At 40.2% G+C, this 14,011-nt stretch overlaps 1 non-coding gene across 1 annotated transcript; it reads right to left on the bottom strand.

The window, feature by feature from the left end:
* Positions 1–225: 225 nt before the first annotated feature.
* On the bottom strand, positions 226–332 carry LOC121230970 (small nucleolar RNA R71). The gene has a single exon (XR_005929042.1). It is a non-coding gene; the product is annotated as a small nucleolar RNA R71 (small nucleolar RNA).
* Between the last annotated feature and the right edge of the window lie 13,679 nt (positions 333–14,011).

The following is a 14,011-nucleotide window of genomic DNA, read 5'->3' as shown; positions in this document are numbered from 1 at the left end:
GCCTACTGAAGATCCTCACCTACACTTAAGACTGTTTGTAGAGGTAAACGATTCTTTCAAGTTAGCCGGAGTACCTGAAGATGCATTACGATTGAAGCTGTTCCCATATTCACTAAGGATAGAGCTCGAGCTTGGTTGAACTCATTGCAACCAAACTTAATTTCTACATGGCAAGAGTTAGTAGAAAGATTCCATATTAAGTATTTCCCACCTAGCAAGAATGCTAAGTTGAGGAACGAGATCACTGCTTTCCATAAAATGGATGATGAGTCCTTGTATGAGGCGTAGGAAAGGTACAAAGAGTTATTGCAAATGTGCCCCCATCACGGTATCCCACATTGCATCCAACTTGAGACATTTTATAATGGTCTCAATGCTCACACTAGGATGGTAGTGGATGCTTCTGCTAACAGTGTTCTCCTTTCTAAGTCTTATAATGAGGCTTATGAAATCATTGAGAGGATTGCCAACAACAATTATCAATGGCCATCCAATCGAGTAGCGTTAGGAAGATGAGTTGTCGAAATACATGAAGTCGATGTTCTTATTTCACTCGCATCTCAGGTATCATCAATATCCTCAATGTTAAAAACTCTCACTACTAATGGGTCAACAGTTTTGTAGCACAAACACCAAATCAATTTGAAAATATAGCCTGTGTCTATTGTTGGGAAGGACATTTGTTTGAAGAATGTCCACCAAACCTAGAATCCATGTACTACATAGGTAACCAAAACCAAAATTGAGGAAGGCAAGGAATGCAATCCAATTTCTATAACCCATCATGGTGAAACCACCCGAATTTTTCCTAGAGTAACCAAGGGGTTGGAACCAATAACACTTACGCCCAACCTAGACCAACCCAGCCGCCTAGTTTTCCTCAACAAGTTCAAAAACCAACCCAAGCTGAACCATCCAATGGCTTAGAAAATTTTTTGAAGGCATACATGGCCAAGAATGATGCATTAATCCAAAGCCAAGCAACTACATTGAAAAACCTAGAAAACCAAATGGGCCAGCTTGTAGCTAAACTCAAAAACTGACCAGAAGGTGCTTTACCTAGTAATACGGAGAATCTAAGAAATTTGGGGAATGAGCATTGCAAAGCATTGACATTTAGGAGTGGAAAGATAGTAGAGTCCAACACCATTAAAGCTGAAAAGGAACAATTACCGAGTGTTGAAATTCCAATTTCAGAAGAACCAAAATCTGCAAAACCCGATACGGTAATCTTGGAACCAGCTAATTCTAATAAACAAATAAATCCATTAGATGCAAAATTTCCATAGAAGACAAATCAACCAGTTCCAGTAAAGAAACCACCACCACCCTACCCTTAAAGACTTCAACAGTAGAAACAGGAGATTCAATTCGAGAAGTTCCTAGACATACTCAAGCAACTTCATATCAACATCCTGTTGGTTGAAGCACTTGAGCAGATGTCGAACTACATCAAATTCATGAAGGATATTCTGTCCAAAAAAATGAAGACTTGGAGAATTTGAGACGGTAGCTCTGACAAAGGAATGCAGTACATATCTTCAAAATAAACTACCCCCAAAGTTGAAGGATCCTGGATGTTTTACCCTACCTTTCAACATTGGAGCAACATATTGTGGTAAGGCATTATGTGACTTAGATGCGAGTATTAACTTGATGTTTATGTCAATATTTAGAAAGTTGGGGATAGGTAAAGTTAGACCTACTATGGTTACACTTCAATTAGCGGGTCGGTCCTTAGCATATCCAAAAGGAAAAATCGAGGATGTATTGGTATGTGTAGATAAATTTATCTTCCCTACTGATTTTGTTATTCTAGACTTTGAAGCAGATAAAGAAGTGTCAATTATCTTAGGAAGACCGTTCTTAACAACCAAAAGGACCCTCATTGATGTGCAGAAGGGCAAGCTTACTATGCGTGTTCACGATGATCAAGTAACATTTAATGTTTTTAAGTCTATGTAATTTCCTAACATAATTGATGATTGTTTTACAGCATCAGATTTAGAGGATTTAATAGTAGAGAAGGAGCTCAACTATGTTGAGGATCTGTTGGAACAAATTTTGACATCAGATCCTCCGAATGATGAAGAGGAGGATGAATACTTAGCGATGTTAGAAGTTAATCAAAAGGGATTTAATCGGTAATCCTATTTTGAATCTTTGGAATTAGAAAAAAAGGATTATGCCCAACCAAAAGTATTAATCGATGAGCCACCTTAGTTAGAACTCAATGTACTACCTTCACATTTGAAATATGTTTATTTAGGTAACGCTTCTACTTTGCCTGTGATTGTTTTAGAAGAATTAACTAGTGAGCAAGAGAGAAACTCATCCTGGTGTTAAAACAATTTAAGAAGGCTACCGAATGGACCATAGTCGATATTCGTGAAATTAGTCCATCTGTATGCATGCACAAGATTATCATGAAAGATGGCGAAAAAAGGACATTGATGGATAATGAAGACTGAACCCCATCATGAAGGATGTAGTCAAGAAAGAAATCATCAAGTGGTTAGATGCAGGTATAATCTACCTCATCTCAGATAGTTCATGGGTGAGTCTGGTCCAGTGCGTGCCAAAGAAAAGAGGTATCACGATCATTGAAAACGAGAATAACGAGTTGATACCGACTAGAACGGTTACGGGATGGAGAATTCACATCGATTACTAGAAGCTGAACAAGACGATTAGGAAAGATCACTTTCCTTTGCCGTTTTTGGACCAGATGCTGGATAGACTCGTAGGGCGAGACTATTACTATTTTCTCGATGGATACTCGGGGTATAATAAGATTATAGTAGCATCAAAAGATTAACACAAGACAACATTCACCTGCCCGTATGGTACATTTGCATTTAGACGCATGCCATTTGGTTTATGTAATGCACCTACTACATTTCAAAGATGTATGATGTCTATTTTTACTGACATGGTTGAGAAGTATTTGGAAGTTTTTATGGATGATTTTTCAGTATTTGGAAATTCTTATGATGATTGCTTAGCCAATCTGGCAAAGGTACTAAGGCGATGCGAAGAAACAAACCTGGTACTCTACTGGGAAAAGTGCCATTTCATAGTACGATAAGGGATTGTTCTAGGGCATCGGATAACAAGACATGGAATAGAGGTTGATACAGCAAAGGTAGATGTTATTGAGAAACTTCCACCTCCAACATTTGTAAAGGGTGTTAGGAGCTTTTTGGGCCACGCCTGTTTCTATCGAAGATTCATCAAGGACTTTTCCAAAATTGCTAAACCCTTATGCAAATTATCGGAGAAGGGCACGACGTTCAAATTTGATGAAGAGTGTTTAAGAGCTTTCAACGATTTGAAGAGTCGACTAGTTTCAGCACCCATAATCGTCACACCAAACTGGGATTTGCCATTTGAATTGATGTGTGATGCAAGTGACTTCAAGATAAGAGCTATCATGGGTCAGCGAAGGAACAAAATTTTTCATCCCATCTGCTATGCAAGTCAAACACTGACAGGAGCTCAACTGAATTATATGGTAACAAAGAAAGATTTATTTGCTATTGTGTTTGCTTTGGACAAGTTTTGATCTCATCTTGTAGGTACCAAGGTGATTTTCTATACGGACCACTCGACAATTAAGTATTTACTTGCCAAGAAAGACGCTAAGCCAAGACTGATCCGGTGGCTACTTCTACTTCAAGAGTTTGATCTAGAAATTCAAGATGGAAAGGAAGTAGAAAATCAAGTAGCAGATCACTTGTCCAGATTGGAGCCACAAGAAGGGAACTCTCCTCTTATACCAATTCGAGAGATGTTTCCAAATGAACACATAGTGAAGGTAAATCATGTCCATAATACCCCTTGGTTTGCTAATATTGCTAACTTTTTAGCTTGTGGTTTGATGCCGATTGATAAGACGTATCATCAAAGGAAAAAGTTTCTTCACGATGTGAAGTACTATTACTAGGAAGAACCATCCTTGTTTAAAGAGTGTGTAGATCAAATGATCAGGAGATACATGGAAGAAGAAGAAGTACAAAATATTTTATACCATTGTCACTCAGCTCTGAGTGGTGGACACTTTGAAGGTACTCGTATTTCGGCCAAAGTATAGCAAGCTAGATTCTTTTGGCCAACACTATTCAAGGGCGCATATGCTTACGTAAAGAGTTGTGATCGACGTCAAAGAGTCGAAAATGTCACCAATAGAAATGAGATGCCTCGAACAAATATCATTGAGGTAGAATTGTTCGAAGTATGGGGTATTGACTTTCTTAGTCCTTATCCACCATCCTTTCGTCACAAGTATATATTGGTAGCAGTACACTATGTAACACCCCGAACCCGAGACCGTCACCGGAGTCAAACACGAGGTGTTAACAGACTTTTAAAAATTTTCCAGACACTGCCAATCTGCATAATAGTCACTTTAAAAATCATATCTTGAGTTCAGAAACTCGGAATCCAGTTCCGTAAATTTTCCCTGAAACTAGACTCATATGGCCATCTACATATTTTTTTCTAGAATTTTTGGTCGGGCCAATTAGTACAGTTTATTAGTCAAAGTCTCCCATGTTACAGGGATTGACTACCCTGACCTTTGCGCATTACGACTTGGATATCTCCCTGTACAGGGATTCAATACTGATGCCGTTTGTTTCTATAGAAACTAGACTCAGAGAGAAATCTATCCATATATGGTATGAATCCTAATTATCTCTGGTTAATTTATAATGAATTTCCAAAGTCGGAACAAGAAATCCAGAAACCGTTCTGGCCCTGTCTCACGAGAACCTGAATATCTCTTAACATACTCTCCGTATGATTGTTTCGTTACTTTCCTATGAAAGTAGATTCATCAAGGTTTGTTTACATAATTTATTCACTATTTAATTCCCTTCATAATATTTTTAGTGATTTTCCAAATCTACATCACTGCTGCTGTCAGCATCTGCCTTTAAGGTAGACTTTACCTATTTCATGGTTTCCATGATTCAACTAGCCCTTTTTGCATAAATAGCACAATTTATGATAGTGATTAACCATTCCCATGGCTAATCCTTGTCAAGCATATCCACACCGAATGATTATAACATTATACTCAAACACATATAAGCCATTTTCGCATGGCTATCCAAAATTATACAAGTCCAAAGGGTCCACGACCCACAACAAACGGGTAGTCCTATACATGCCATTTCGAAGTTCAACCAAAATTGTACCAAAAAGGGGGCTTTGATAGTGTGGGCGACTTTGACCTCAAGATCCCGAGTCCGATAGCTGGAGAACCAAATCTATAAAACAGAGGAGCAATGAAACGGAGTAAGCAATTTATGCTTAGTAAGTTTTGAGCAAGGAATTCCAGCACAACAAAAGTATAGCATTCAAATAGCTAAACGGATAATTTCATATGCACAAATTTTCGGTATCATACTTGCTTCACATTATCAACCCTTATGTACATACACAAAAGATCAACTTAGCCAAAGGCCGGTAGCTCGTTTATCAACTGAGCGAATACTTATTTGTAAGGGCTCAACTAAATTCAAGCACATACGAAACATACCTCAATGTTGGGATGTTTCGAGAGTATTAACTGGAATTTTACAGCAAGTTCATTCATTCCCAAATCACGTACCTTCGGAATTTAACCGGATATAGCTCCTCGTTCAAATGCCTTCGGGACATAGCCCGGGTATAGTAATTCGCACAAATGCCTTCGGGACTTAACCCGGATTTAGTAACTCGCACAAATGCCTTCGGGCTTAGCCCGGAATTAGTATCTCGCACAAATGCCTTCGGATCTTAGTCCGGATATGGTCACTTAGCACAAAGCCTTCGGGACTTAGCCCGGACATCATTCAAATAACCATACACATTTAACAATAAATCATGGCACATTCGTATTTCGTTTTCGTTAGCAAAACTCAAACACAAGACATTTATCATTCTTGCAATTTCGGCTCAATAGCCACACACAAAGAGCATGATTTTGTTTGCTTAAAACATGATCTAATCAAATCTTAATTTAAGCTCTCTTACTCAAGAACTCACCTCGGGTGTTTTCGAACGATTCCGATAGCTATTCGACCACTTTTTCCTTCCCTTTATCGGATTTAGTTCCCCTTTGCTCTTGAGCTTAATTAAACAAATAAATTGATTTAATCATTTGAGCATCGAAAAGAGGAACACAAGGCACTTAGCCCATATTTATACATTAGACATTAAAGTCACATATGTACGGAATCATGAATCAAACTCAACATTTTAGCTAATTTTTCCCCCTTGGCCGAATATGCATGTCTATTTTGGGGCCGATTTCAACACTTCATACATTCTACAAGTATGGTCACTTGTATTGACTAAACACCCTTTTGTTTTAAGTTCAAAACTTGGCTAATACACACATATACACACTAGTAAAGCATCCTCTCCCTTTCCATCAATTTAACACATGCATTGCTCATTAACATGCAAAAGTTATATTCGGCCTTAGCACACAACTTGCTAGCCGATTCTTCTCCATTTAGCAACCAATGCACATATGTGCTCACTGAAAAATGCTAAAAAGGAGGTTCAAGAATCATCAAGCCACCATCACATGCATCATTAACAAGCTTCATATTTAGCATGCAATGGCATTAACACAAACTCCACCTAGGCCGAATCTTAACTCATCCTCATGCCTCATCACACAACATCAAAAATCAACCAAGAATGATGCATCCATGGCCGAGTGTCATTTCCATCACATAGCAAGATTTAGACCATGGGCTAGGTAGAACTCAAGCTAACAACTAAAACATGCATGCATCTCATGGAACATCATCAAACATACCTTAGCCTAGCTACATGCATGGCCGAACCTCTTCAACCTTTCTTCTTCCTTCCTCCTTAAAATTTTTGGCCAAGGATGAACCAAAGGATGAGCATTTTTTTTCTTTGTTTTTTTCTTTCTAGTTTCGGCTAAATGAAGATGAGAAAGGATGAACAAAAATTTTCTCCTTTCTTTTCTTTAGCTCACGGCAATGGGGGGGGAAACAACTACACACATTTTTTTTTGTAGTCATCATACTCCTTTTCATTATTTTATGCCCATGCCCCTTATTTTATTTTTTTCCTACATACCTCACTAGGCCAACATGTTCCCAACATGTTTCCACCCATAGCATGGCCAACCACTAGCTCAAATTTTGGGTAATTAGACATGCGAACCCATCATTTTCACAACATGCATTAATAGACCATTTTAAATTAGCCTATCATATTTTCACCATGTCTCATATCAATCCCTATTTAATAATTTCTCATGCAATTGGCAAAATTGGAGAATGAAACTTCCACATACTCATGTACACACATAATAAGCATAGAATATGGAAATCAATTATTTTTATGACTCAGTTTTGTGGTCCCGAAACCACTTCCCGACTAGGGTCAATTTTGGGCTATCACAACTCTCCCCCACTTAAGAAATTTTCGTCCCCGAAAATCTTACCGGTAAATAGGTTTGGGTATCGTTCTTTCATCGAGCTCTTGGTTTCCCAAGTAGCTTCCTCGATCCCGTGTTTGAGCCATAACACCTTCACTAACGGAACCCTTTTGTTTCGCAACTCCTTCACTTCACGAGCTAGGATATGCATCGGCTCTTCTTCATAACTGATATCAGCTTGAATTTCAACCTCTGATGGGCTAATTATGTGCGATGGATCAGATCGATAGCGTCGAAGCATCGAAACATGAAAGACGTCGTGAATCTTTTCAAGCTCAGGGGGCAAAATCAATCTATACGCAACCGGACCAACTCGTTCGGAGATTTCGTATGGCCCAATGAATCTCGGGCTCAACTTGCCCTTACGGCCAAACCTGAGTACCTTTTTCCAAGGCGAAACTTTAAGGAACACTTTATCTCCCACCTGATATTCAATGTCCTTTCGTTTCAAATCCGCATACGATTTTTGACGATCTGTGGCTGCTTTCAGACTTTCACGGATTACCTTTACTTTCTGTTCAGCATCCTTAATCAAATCAACTCCGAAAATTTTACTTTCACCGGGCTCGGTCCAAAACAACGGTGTACGGCATTTACGACCGTACAAAGCCTCGTAAGGTGCCATCTTAATACTTGATTGAAAACTATTATTGTAAGCGAATTCAATCAAAGGTAAATACCGTTCCCATGAACTATTGAACTCGAGGATGCAACATCTCAACATATCCTCAAGTATCTGAATTATCTGCTCAGATTGACCATCGGTTTGGGGATGAAAAGCAGTGCTAAAATGCAGCTTGGTACCCAAAGCTTCTTGCAATTTCCTCCAAAATCGCGAGGTGAATCTCGGATCTCTATCCGACACGATAGAAATAGGTACCCCGTGTAATCTCACAATCTGAGAAACATACAATTCGGCTAGTTTATCCAATGAAAAATCCGTACGCACGGGATAAAGTGAGCCGTTCTTAGTCAGTCTATCAACAACAACCCAAATCGCATCCTTCTTACTTGTTGACAATGGCAGTCCGGACACAAAGTCCATTGTGACTCGATCCCATTTCCACTCGGGTATCATGATCGGCTGAAGTAATCCTGAAGGCACTTGATGTTCCGTTTTCACTTGTTGACATATTAAACATCTCGAAACAAGGTCGGAGATGTCTCGTTTCATACCATGCCACCAAAACCAACGTTTCAAATCGTTGTACATTTTCGTACTCCCCGGGTGACTTGACATTCGGCTACAATGGGCTTCGTTCAGAATCATCGAAATGAGTTCCGAACTCCTTGGAACACACAAACGACTTCTGAACCTCAAACAATCATCATCATCAATTTGAAACTCCGATTCCTTGTTCGGAGCACACTCAGCCCGTTTTGCAACCAATTCATCATCAACTTTCTGGGCTTCACGAATTTGATGAATCAATAATGGTTTGGCTTTTAATTCAGCAACTAACACCTTGTCGGGTAGAACAAACAAATGCACATTCATCACTCGTAAAGCAAACAATGACTTCCGACTTAAGGCGTCCGCAACCACATTAGCCTTTCCCGGGTGGTAATCAATGACAAGCTCGTAATCTTTCAACAACTCAAGCCAACGTCTTTGTCGCAGATTCAAGTCTCTTTGAGTCATCAAATATTTGAGACTTTTGTGATCCGAAAATACATGGCACTTTTCACCAAATAAGTAATGTCGCCATATTTTTAAAGCAAATACGATGGCAGCTAGTTCAAGATCATGGGTCGGATAATTTTTCTCATGTGGCTTTAATTGTCTCGATGCATAGGCCACCACTCGACCTTCTTGCATCAATACGCAACCCAACCCAACTAGGGATGCGTCACTATAAATGACAAACTCTTTGCCTGATTCGGGTTGCACTGAAATTGGAGCTTCAGTCAAATAAGTTTTTAGTTGATCAAAACTTTTCTGACATTTCTCCGTCCATTCGAACTTAACATCCTTTTGAAGTAGCTTCGTCATTGGTGTGGCTATCATCGAGAAACCTTTGACAAATCGTCGGTAATAACCGGCGAGTCCCAGGAAGCTCCGAACTTCGGTAATATTTCTTGGAGGCTTCCAGTTAAGTATGGCTGAAATTTTGCTCGGGTCAGCTCGAATACCCGATGCGGATACCACATGACCCAAGAAGCTAACCTCTCTTAACCAGAACTCACACTTACTGAACTTAGCATATAACTGCTTATCCCGCAAAATTTGCAACACTAGCCTCAGATGCTCAGCATGATCGGTCTCATCTCTTGAATATACCAAGATGTCATCAATGAACACAACTACGAACCGATCCAAATATGGTCTGAAGATCTGATTCATCAAATCCATAAATACCGCAGGGGCATTTGTGAGCCCAAACGGCATCACTAAGAACTCGTAGTGACCATATCCCGTTCTGAAAGCAGTTTTGGGTATGTCCGAATCTCGAATTCGCAACTGATAATAGCCCGATCTCAAATCTATTTTTGAGAACATTGAGGCTCCCTTCAGTTGGTCGAACAAATCATTGATACGCGGTAACGGATATTTGTTCTTTATCGTCACTTTATTCAGTTGATGATAGTCAATGCACAACCTCATGGTTCCGTCCTTCTTTTTCACGAACAATACTGGTGCACCCCAAGGTGAGAAACTTGGTCGAGCAAAACCTCTATCCGTCAATTCTTGCAACTGAGCTTTCAACTCTTTTAACTCGGTTGGTGCCATACGATACGGAGCTATCGAAATCGGCGTAGTCCCAGGTACAAGCTCAATACCAAACTCTACCTCCCGAACAGGTGGTAAACCCGGTAATTCTTCAGGAAAAACATCCGGGTATTCACAAACCACCGACACAGATTCGGGTTTCTTTTCTAATTCTTTGTCATCAAGTACATACGCAAGGTATGCTTCGCACCCTTTTCTTACATATTTCTGGGCCAACATTGCTGATATTACAGCTGGCATGCCCTCCAAGTCCGTAGACTCAACTCGGATTACTTCGTTATTTGCGCACCTCAAATCAATAGTCTTGCTTTTGCAATTCACAACCGCATCATGCGCGGTCAACCAATCCAAACCAAGAATAACATCAAATTCATCAAACGGCAAAAGCATCAAGTCCGCCGGGAAACAGGAACCTCGAATTTCTAGGGGACATTTCTTACACACTTTGTCGACAAGCACGTAACGACCCAAGGGATTTGACACCCGAATTACGAACTCAGTAGACTCAATAGGTAAAGTCTTACTGGATGCTAAGGTTTCACATATGTAAGAATGAGTAGAACCGGGGTCAATCAAATCAATTACATTAGTATCAAAGAGAGTAAAAGTACCGGTAATAACATCAAGCGAAGAAGCATCCTCGCGGGCACGTATAGCATAAGCTCTAGCAGGCGCACGAGCCTCGGATCTGGTCGTAGCATCTCTAGATCCTCTCTGACCACCACCAGCATTGCCCGTATTTCCAGATGGTCTACCTCGAGCAGTGGTAGCACCCGGTTTCCCACTCTGATTTACATTCTGTTCAGACAACCTCGGGCAATCTTTAATGAAGTGGTCAACTGATCCGCACTTGTAACAGGAGCGGTCAGGGAATCTACAACTCCCGAATGCCATTTACCGCAATATCGACATTTCGTTCTGTCTCGACGTTCATTCCCAACACTGGCGACCGAAGTGCCTCGTGTACCCACAGGGGGTCGATCACGATCTCGTCTAAAAAGGCCCGAAGTGCCTCTCGACCAGCCCACCTCATCTCGAAATTTCTTCGATGCCTGTTGAAGAGACTTTCCCGAAGATCTTTTACGAAACTCTCCAGTTCCCTCATCAACTTTTTGTTTTTCTTTTCTAAGCTCTTCGGCTTTACAAGCTCGCTCGACAAGTACTACGAACTCTCGTATTTCAAGAACGCCAACGAACATTTTTATATCTTCATTAAGCCCATCCTCGAAGCGTTTACACATGATAGCCTCGGACGAAACACATTCCCGAGCGTATCTACTAATTCTAACAAATTTTCGCTCGTAATCAGTAACTGACATGGAACCTTGCTTCAGCTCAAGAAATTCCTTCCGTTTTTGATCAACAAATCTCTGACTGATATACTTTTTCCGAAACTCAGTTTGGAAAAACTCCCAAGTTACTTGCTCTCGGGGCACAACAGAAGTCAGAGTACTCCACCAATAATAGGCAGAATCACGTAGCAAGGAGATAGTACACTTTAGGCATTCATCGGGTGTACAAGATAGCTCATCGAGTACCCGGATAGTGTTGTCCAACCAAAATTCAGCTTGCCCGGCATCGTCGCTATCCGTAGCTTTAAATTCAGTAGCCCCATGTTTTCAGATTCTGTCAACTGGGGGCTTATTTGACCTTGTTTGGTCAGTTACCGGAGGTATTGTAGGTGCGGGGGTGGTATTAGTCGGGAATGGAGGTTGTGGAACAGTCGTATTAGTTCGAATGTATTGGTTGAACCAATCATTCATCACGCTATAGAAAGCTTGTCTAGCTTCATCATTCGGGTTACTAGCATTAGGTTGAGAGTCCGCTGGCGCTGTCCCTTGTGCGGGAGCAAGCGCTACACTCTCAAGATCATCAGCTACCTCTCGGTCGGGATCAGGATCCATTACTATAAATAAACACATTTACAATTGTCAGAAATCACCACACTATCAAGTAATCACATAAAATGGCATGTATAGCTAGACCCAACGCATTACGGTAGTCCTAGAATCGACTAAACCGTAGCTCTGATACCAATCAAATGTAACACCCCGAACCCGAGACCGTCACTGGAGTCGAACACGAGGTGTTAACAGACTTTTAAAAATTTTCCAGACACTACCAATCTGCGTAATAGTCGCTTTAAAAATCATATCTTGAGTTCAGAAACTCGGAATCCAGTTCCGTAAATTTTCCCTGAAACTAGACTCATATGCCCATCTACATATGTTTTTCTAGAATTTTTGGTCAGGCCAATTAGTACAGTTTATTAGTCAAAGTCTCCCATGTTACAGGGATCGACTACCCTGACCTTTGCGCATTACGACTTGGATATCTCACTGTACAGGGCTTCAATACTGATGCCGTTTGTTTCTATAGAAACTAGACTCATAGAGGAATCTATCCATATATGGTATGACTCCTAATTATCTCTGGTTAATTTATAATGAATTTCCAAAGTTGGAACAGGAAATCCAGAAACCGTTCTGGCCCTGTCTCACGAGAACCTGAATATCTCTTAACATACTGTCCGTATGATTGTTTCGTTACTTTCCTATGAAAGTAGATTCATCACGGTTTGTTTACATAATTTATTCACTATTTAATTCCCTTCCTAATATTTTTAGTGATTTTCCAAATCTACATCACTGCTGCTGTCAGCATCTGCCTTTAAGGTAGACTTTACCTATTTCATGGTTTCCATGATTCAACTAGCCCTTTTTGCATAAATAGCACAATTTATGATAGTGATTAACCATTCCCATGGCTAATCCTTGTCAAGCATATCCACACCGAATGATTATAACATTATACTCAAACACATATAAGCCATTTTCGCATGGCTATCCAAAATTATACAAGTCCAAAGGGTCCACGACCCACAACAAACGGGTAGTCCTATACATGCCATTTCGAAGTTCAACCAAAATTGTACCAAAAAGGGGGCTTTGATAGTGTGGGCGACTTTGACCTCAAGATCCCGAGTCCGATAGCTGGAGAACCAAATCTATAAAACAGAGGAGCAATGAAACGGAGTAAGCAATTTATGCTTAGTAAGTTTTGAGCAAGGAATTCCAGCACAACAAAAGTATAGCATTCAAATAGCTAAACAGATAATTTCATATGCACAAATTTTCGGTATCATACTTGCTTCACATTATCAACCCTTATGTACATACACAAAAGATCAACTTAGCCAAAGGCCGGTAGCTCGTTTATCAACTGAGCGAATACTTATTTGTAAGGGCTCAACTAAATTCAAGCACATACGAAACATACCTCAATGTTGGGATGTTTCGAGAGTATTAACTGGAATTTTACAGCAAGTTCATTCATTCCCAAATCACGTACCTTCGGAATTTAACCGGATATAGCTCCTCGTTCAAATGCCTTCGGGACATAGCCCGGGTATAGTAATTCGCACAAATGCCTTCGGGACTTAACCCGGATTTAGTAACTCGCACAAATGCCTTCGGGACTTAGCCCGGAATTAGTATCTCGCACAAATGCCTTCGGGCTTATCCCGGAATTAGTATCTCGCACAAATGCCTTCGGATCTTAGTCCGGATATGGTCACTTAGCACAAAGCCTTCGGGACTTAGCCCGGACATCATTCAAATAACCATGCACATTTAACAATAAATCATGGCACATTCGTATTTCGTTTTCGTTAGCAAAACTCAAACACAAGACATTTATCATTCTTGCAATTTCGGCTCAATAGCCACACACAAAGAGCATGATTTTGTTTGCTTAAAACATGATCTAATCAAATCTTAATTTAAGCTCTCTTACTCAAGAACTTACCT

This window comes from Gossypium hirsutum, chromosome A06 (assembly GCF_007990345.1).
Source record: "Gossypium hirsutum isolate 1008001.06 chromosome A06, Gossypium_hirsutum_v2.1, whole genome shotgun sequence".
In the NCBI taxonomy this organism is placed as follows: domain Eukaryota; kingdom Viridiplantae; phylum Streptophyta; class Magnoliopsida; order Malvales; family Malvaceae; genus Gossypium; species Gossypium hirsutum.
This window is presented reverse-complemented; position numbering and strand designations above follow the sequence as displayed.